This window comes from Thalia democratica, chromosome 2 (assembly GCF_965202585.1).
Source record: "Thalia democratica chromosome 2, ktThaDemo2.hap1.1, whole genome shotgun sequence".
NCBI classification, from domain to species: domain Eukaryota; kingdom Metazoa; phylum Chordata; class Thaliacea; order Salpida; family Salpidae; genus Thalia; species Thalia democratica.
In genome coordinates this window covers 28,772,454-28,779,874 of record NC_139166.1, presented here as the reverse complement: position 1 = coordinate 28,779,874, position 7,421 = coordinate 28,772,454, and positions in this window count along the sequence as shown.

Here is a 7,421-nt window from a genome sequence, read left to right as displayed (position 1 = left end):
AGTTATTAACAAACAAGTTGTTCAACAAACGTTAAAAAAAAACTTAACTGGATGTTAAACTTTAGTATAAGTTAATTTTCTAATAAAAGTATAAGCAACTTGTATAAAAACAACATTAATAAAATTTTAACTATAGAAAAAACTTGTATACATGCAATTTGTATAAAAGTTATATAAACTACATCTATGATCAACCATTTTTATTTTATCCTTATTTTAGTTAAAAACGTACAAGAACTATCATAGAATCGAAAAAAAGAATTTCCGTAAAAAACTTATCTGCGAAAGTTTTTTTTTGCTACAAAGTCTGATATCGTACCCAATTTTCTTTAATGATTTTACTACTGGCTAAAAATAAAAAATAAAAATTAAAGCTCATACACAAAATGTTTATATTAATTGAATACAACACTGCTTGTATTGACTATAGGCTCAAATAAAAAACAACTACAGTTGCATCAACTGAAATTGATTAGAGCTGGTACGCAAAAGTTTACTTTAATTTTTTTGAAAACGAAAAAAGCTTAAAAAGATAACACTGGAAAATATATGTAGTATAACCAAAACTAATCGAAAACAAGTCTATCTAAAACCTGTGTAAAATCACTAATTATTTCAATGCACACATTACATCATATCAGTGTGGAAAACTATTATCTTGTTGAACAAAACTTTTTAAATTCCAGCAACCATCACCAGGTAACCTGATAACTTCCATGAAAGTTGAACTGCCGCTTTCTACTTCAGTGTGAAATTTGAAGTTGCGCCGCGGGGCAAGTTCAACTTTCCATTCAATAAACATTAACATATTTTCTATTATTTACTTTGTGTAAACTATTTTTATGCGTGCAAAAGTCCTTGTTTATTTAATTAATTACTTAATGCGCCTGTATTTTGTATGTTGTTTTTGATTTTAAATAGTATCAATTAGTTTAAAAGCGATGATGCTTAGTAAGTAGTAATGCTGAAATATTCCCTTATGTATTATTTTTGTAAGTCTTTTTTTTAATAAAGTATAACAAACTTTAAAAAAGACATTTTTCCGAAAAGATTTTTAATTTATAGAATGAGAACACTGGGAAAAAATTTTCAACCTTGATACTTTATTTTTATTTACTTGATGTTTCTTTGATTTTGTTTTTAATCTTTTACACACCTTAAAGTCCAGGCTATGACTTGTACATTTTTCACATAAAATATGTTATTAAATAAAATTAAAATACTTTTTTGACATTCTGATCAATAACGAAAAAATCCAAACGAAATATATTTATAGTGTTGACCTTTAGCACTAAAATTTTTACGAAAACTTTTGGAGGATTCTTTTTCTAAAACTATCTTGTAGTTTTTCTAACAAAATGCAGTTAAATATGTAAAAAGCGTACATTTTTAAATAGTATCTTATTTTTATTTTTAAAAAGTGTAATAAAATGCTTATTTAACTCATTTCTCTCGATAAAAACGTTCTGATTTTTTTATAGTTAAAGAAAAAAAGCAAGACTAGCGATTTTTATAATTTTTTTTTTATTTTAGTTGAAAGTAATGTTCAACTTTTGTAGTTTTTATACTAAAGTGTTTAATTTATTTTTGATTTACTGGTACAGCTTTAAAAAATATTTACTTTAATACGTAAGCAATTTAAATCAAAAAGTTTCAAGCTTCTTTTTCTAGGTGGTAAAAGTTTTTAACTAGTTATAGAAAATTGCTCGATTAAAAAAAATAATTTCGAACGTTAACTGTACAGTAAAAAAGCTTTTGTAAAGTTGTAAATCAAGCTCTTTATTCAATAACGACTTTAGAGGAAGCATTCTTAAATTATTTTTATAATCCTAAAAGTTTGCAACACTGTAAGGAAATTACTTAGAGCCGATGCTAAACAATTCAGGTACAAACTTTTTAACCAGTACAGGTCTATTAAAACAAAAATTTAATATGGAATATACTTCGTATAAAACAAATTAGTAAACTTAATGATGTATTTTATATTAATAATATTCTTGTACTAAAATCAGTTATGTAAGTCTAGACATATTTTTTATGTATATATATACTTATTGTTTTAGCTCTAAAACCAAATGTAAAAATGATTAAGACGTCGCTAAATACTGTCTAACTAATTTTTCTTTACCACGATCGTGATTTTTTAAAAGTAGTTTTTAAAAACACTACGACATTAACGCTGAGTTTGTTTTAGTTTGATTTTTATTTGAGTTTATTTAGAGTATTTTTAAACGCCCTTCATAACGATTATCCTTGTACGCATTTCCTATCTAAGGCCAAGAATTTGACTATTTTATTCATACTTTGCTTCATATGAAAGTCATTAAATACAGGGGTATCGCGTTTGAGGAACAAACAAAGCTTGGCTAGTACTTGCCAATCTGAGTCAGCCTGAGTTAAGCTATAAAAATTTTGCGACTCTTAACTTTACGCTAATGATTACTTTATTTTTATTAGAATTTAGTGCAAGACTGACAGTACGTGACAAACTTTTTATATTAGACAGAAAATTTTACTATTTTATATGTAAAAACTTGACATACTCATTATTAGAGGTTTTAGAAAGAATGTAATTGGAGGGTGTGTAAGTAAACATGTTCTTTTAAGTAATACTAACTCACAACTACAGTAACCTCTCGCATCTTTACGCACTCGTGACGTTACGCACTCTCGTTTAGTTACGCATTTTAGAATTCTAAAAAAGAGAATTTTAATTTTTCTTAATATTGCACAATTTAGGTTTATTGTATATTTTTATTTAAAATATGTTTTTAAATGCTAACTCACCTCTCTATATCTTGAGACTTTGTAAACTTATGTTTCTTGACTAATTTATAAACATTTACTTATACCTCAGTATATCAGAAATTTTGTTAACAATAAGAGATTAAATTAAATTTATGAAAGAAATACGACTGTGTTAAATAATGAAAGTATAATGAAATTATGAGAGTTTATACACAAATAAATAATACAGGTCTCTTGCCCTATATAATGGTTTATCATATCTATATTATTGTTAATTAAATTAAATTTGCTAAGTAGAATATAAATGTTAAGTATCAAGTAAGTCACATATAAATAAAGATAAAGATAAAATCTACTTTGTATTAAAAGTTGTAAAATTTTTCTACTCGTATTATTATCTTATATAATTTAAGTCCTTTTTTTCAATACATGTATAGTTTTATCTTTTGTTTTCATACTTATAAATAAAGTAAACAATTTGTTTAAAGTGGGAAAATCCCCAGTCTAATTTTACTAGAAGCAATATTAAAAAACAGCCATTATAGTAAGGATATTTGGTACCTCTCGTATATTTACGATCTTTCGTATCTTTACGCATTTTTTCTATGGACACAATGTGCGTAAATAAGCGAGAGCTTACTGTACTTGTTAAGTTTTTTTTGATGAAACTACATAAAAACTCTATTTAAACTTAATCTTATAAGCATAATAATTTAACATTAAAAAAATTGCAATAAAATTTCTAATAAGTTCGTTTGTGGAACTGATTAGAATAAACTAAAAAGCTGGAAATAATCGGTTTCAGTCTATAAAATAACTTTAAATCAAAATACAAAATAAAACCTATAAACAATAAATCAAATACTAGTTGGAATAATAATGAATTAGCAAATTAGTAACCATCACAAACTAGCTGATTAAATTTAAAACATCAAGAAATAGCATTTGAAACTTAATAAACAAATTAATATTAAATTCAAAAAACTAGTAATTACGATCAAACAAATCATGTGGTATTAACAATTTGCAGTTTAATAACACTTAAAAAAAATTCAACTATGTGAAGCTTATATGAAACATAAGGATTTATAGAAATATTATCGCACACTTTTATTTAAAAAAAACAGACTGCTAATTACACAGTGGACCTAATTCGCGTTGATCTAGAAAATTAATTTAATAACTTTGATAAAATTTAGTGTAGCCTAAATTTAAAAAAAAATTATCAAAAACTATAAATATAGAACAAAAATAGATGTCAGACTTAAAGCAGTATCTTTCTACAAAACGTTTACTTTTTACTTTTTATATTAACATGTTACTGTTTGTATACTAAATATTTAAGTATATTGAACAATTTTTAGTTATTTTTGTATCTAACAGCTTGTAGATGATATTAGTATATTTGAAATACAAGCTTATTACGGTCTACTTAATTAACTTTCTTTTTGAAAAACTTATAAAACAAACATCGACTAAATTTGTTTAAGATAGGGGTGCGCAACATGTTTAGTCGACTAGACAGATGATTTAAAACTTTGTCCTTAGCATTTTGAATTTTGGGCCGTAGCTTTTTGAATTTGTTTGGTTTCAAAAAATTACTCAAGTCTGTCATTTTAAGTGACCTTTCGTTAAGTATTCTTGAATACTCGCAATATTGGCAGAATAATCTAGTTAATAAAATTTAGTTTAACGTAGCAAAATTCGCTAAAACGCTTAATTCAACTCTAGAGTGAAGCTTTAAGTTAAAAAAAATATTATGTATACAGAGTACTTATATTGCCCTAAGCAAGCGCTCAAAAATCTGGTCAAAAGACCTAGAAGATGGATATAAAAACCTTTGGTATTCGAGCATTCGAGCTAAGCACCACCCAAGGCAGCCAAAATTAAAAAAAAAAAGTTTTATGTACATACTCAGAACCTTTGAGTACTTGAAAGTTTTTGTTTGATTTAATTTTTAACATCATACTCGAGTAACTTTTTCTACATACACATCGCCACTACGGCAACCAAAAACCATACTAAACAGAAATAAAATCCCTCTAACTGTAACTGTTTGATCTAGCGTTTTTTATTGCTTTACTTTTGGAGTAATTTTACACTGGTCTCCCGGAGGCTGCTCCAGAAAAAAAAAATTATAACTTTAAACGTTTTTGAGTCAGAAGTTTTGCGTATGTTTAAGCATTTGGTTCTTCCTTTTTATTTTTTCAAATTTCTATAAATATCTTTCTTGGTTGAGTTTTTAAACGAACTAATTACAAGAATGATAAAACCTGTACAACAAAAAATAATGAAAGCTAGGTAAATACTTATACATCTCCTCCCAGATTTTATCCATAAAGCAGATGAGACGACACATTTAGCTAGCAAAATAAATCATTTACAAAAACTGTAAACTTAAATACAGTTTTAAGTGGTAAAATCAACGAAGTTAAACTCAAAAAGAACACAAACCACTAAAATGTTACAATTAACTTTTTTATGATTGAATAAATAATTAATTTAAACTGCAGTTTAAACAGGTTTATATGTACTACTTTCGGCATCGTAAATCCTATTCCGGGTTCTTACACGACCGGAACGACGCAGTTCATTATCTGGCGACACTCCATCGTCAACAAAATTTCTTTCAGATAACCTAGATTTATTATTAGGATCTAAACGAGACAATACACTATTTCTATGCTTTGTAGAAGATTGACATTCATCCATGCAAATTAAGTCCTCAGGTGAAAGGAAGGTAGCTGGTTTTGCGTTGCAAATTTTTTCAAAGTTATCTCAAGCTTTGAAACATATTACTTTCTGGGAGCGCACGACATCAAAATTTTCTTTAGAATCTCTTTTCTCATCATTACCAGAAAAGACAAACTTCTGCAGTGGTATGTTTGCTTTTCTCAGATAAGAGATACCACTTCGAGATTTGTAACCAGGAGGATTGAATTTTCTTAGAAACTTGCGATTTCGTACAGTTAAGCGACCTGATCCATCAATCTTGACAACATATTGATGATAGTCTTTTATTTCCACTTTTCCCCCACTTGTTAGGAAAGTGACCTGTTTGGTTTTGTATCATGACATGATCACCGCAATTCAGTGGTGGCAAAGGTTTTGTGTGCTCACTTAAATTTTCGATAAACTTAACATAACGAGACCTAAGAGCTTCTTCCTATTTACTCCGTGTGTTACGCCACATATTTAAGATCTGCGGGTTATTGTAAGCCATAACACTCTTTCTAATGCAAGATAAGGAGTCCTTTAAATTTCGTCATAAAAGAATCTGTGCAGGGGATACTTTGCATACTAAATCAGGTGTATTTCTCTGCGTAAGTAAAGCTTGTACCATTTTGTCGTTATTTAGTTCAACATTTAAACCAAAATTTTCCATTAACAATCGCTTAGTGGCCTTTACTACTAATTTCACCCTACCGTTTGACATAGGATGATATGCAGATGACATATGATGGTGTGTACCCCATCGTTTTAGAAAAACATAGGTAACTTTTGCAAAAAAATCTGGACCTCCATCTAAAAATACTTCAACTGGAACACCAAAAGTGACAAAAAAACGACGCAAAACTTTACATAGCCTTTTTGAAGCAGAATAATTTGTACCTAATTTGATTCTTTGTTGTTCTGTCCAACCTGAAAGTCTGTCATCAGCTAAAAAATAATACCACCCCTTGAAATGAAAATATCACAAACAATTGATTCAAAAGAAACCTTTAGAACCAATGGTTCAATTAGAGGTAGGCGAGGATTGCTTGGTGCAATTAAGTTACAACTATAGCAATTTTCCCGACAACCTTGAATGTTATTTGTTATTCCCGGCCAATAAACAATTGATTTTACTCGCTCGTTCATTGCAGTGACCCCTTGATGAGCAGAATGCAGCACTCTAAAAACCTCTATTTTTAATGATGGAGGAATAACAATTCTACACACATCATCCTAAAATACACTGCTATGATAGAAGCCTATTATGATCAAGTTCTCTTTTACAATCACCACACATGATGACCTCATCCATCATAAAAAAAGAATAGCTAACTATCCAAAATTCATGCAATTCTAATGGTAGGTGGTTTTTGGTCTCTGGAAAACAAGCTTGAGTATAATGAATAAGCTTCATTAATTGTTTATCTTTCAAGGTTTCTTCTTCAACTCAGTCAAAAGTCACAGCTTGAAAATCGTCACCTACTTGATTACTTGCAATGATACGCTCATTGAACCTAGTTCTAGGTATACTATCACAAGTTTGAAATTCTTCATGAACAGTGCAAAACTCAATGGTCGCACCAATGCGAGGAAAATCACGCCTTATTATACCAAGTTTTATGCCGGCATTTGTTGAAAGAAAAAACCTGTCAGTACATGGGCAGAAATATACCATTTCTTTTGCTATATGAACTTAACCTTTTACGCCTAGCCCATACCCTTGGTTAGTAATTTGTTTTTTCTTTGTGTTTTATATTTATTTTTTTATATTTATTTTTTCTAAGCTATCACTATTATCCCCTAACATTTACCTTTAATCGGTAATTTTTATTGTTAGCACTTTTTTTTCTATCCCTAACCCTTGATCGGTTTTTTATTTTTTCAAGAATTTTATTTCTGATATTTTATTTATTTTATTTTTACTATCACTGTTACCCCTAACCCTTACCCTTGGTCGG